The 541-nt window shown below is 40.7% G+C and overlaps 1 protein-coding gene across 2 annotated transcripts in view; it reads left to right on the top strand.

Annotated features, from left to right (window-relative positions):
- The first annotated feature begins 306 nt into the window (after positions 1–306).
- LOC143283097 (E3 ubiquitin-protein ligase XIAP-like) overlaps positions 307–541 on the top strand; it is a 44422-nt gene continuing 44187 nt past the window's right edge. For both annotated transcript variants that reach the window (XM_076589179.1, XM_076589178.1), the window contains exon 1: positions 307–541. This exon is cut by the window's right edge and continues 991 nt beyond it. The gene's annotated coding sequence lies outside the window, so the exon portion shown is untranslated.

The following is a 541-nucleotide window of genomic DNA, read 5'->3' on the forward strand; positions in this document are numbered from 1 at the left end:
AGAATTCAAACACTGCACAGATATGTAGGAATCGTGTCACCATACTCTATTAAATAGCTTTCTATAAACATATTTAAAAAAACAAAAAAACAACAACAACGAACAAACAAAAACAGTATCTCACCGAATTCGAGAACGTACGATTTCATCAGTCGCGAACCTCTCCGAACGGAATCCGGTTCTTCGGAACTTCCCAATGCTATGTCGGTCGCAACATTATCCTTCTAGTTTCTAAGTATATCTGTTTCAGTCATTGGCTAAGAAGAAAAAAAAATCATGGCTTTTTAAAACCAGCAGGGACTGAGTTGACTAGACGCATTTCACATGGCTCTGCTTCAGTGAACTGAGCTGAATACAATGAGCTACCATTGAGCTCTGTGCTTCAGTGTCAGCTCTAGAAGTACAGATTACTCTGCTGTCTGGTATTAATCTCAGTTTTTAATTTGTGACAGGCTAAGAACACAGTTCTTGGGCGGGAGAGTTTGTCAGTGTGGCGATCACAGTGCGCAAACAACGCACACAGCTCCTTAGCAAAGAAGAC

The sequence above is a fragment of the Babylonia areolata genome, chromosome 6 (genome assembly GCF_041734735.1).
Source record: "Babylonia areolata isolate BAREFJ2019XMU chromosome 6, ASM4173473v1, whole genome shotgun sequence".
NCBI lineage: Eukaryota > Metazoa > Mollusca > Gastropoda > Neogastropoda > Buccinidae > Babylonia > Babylonia areolata.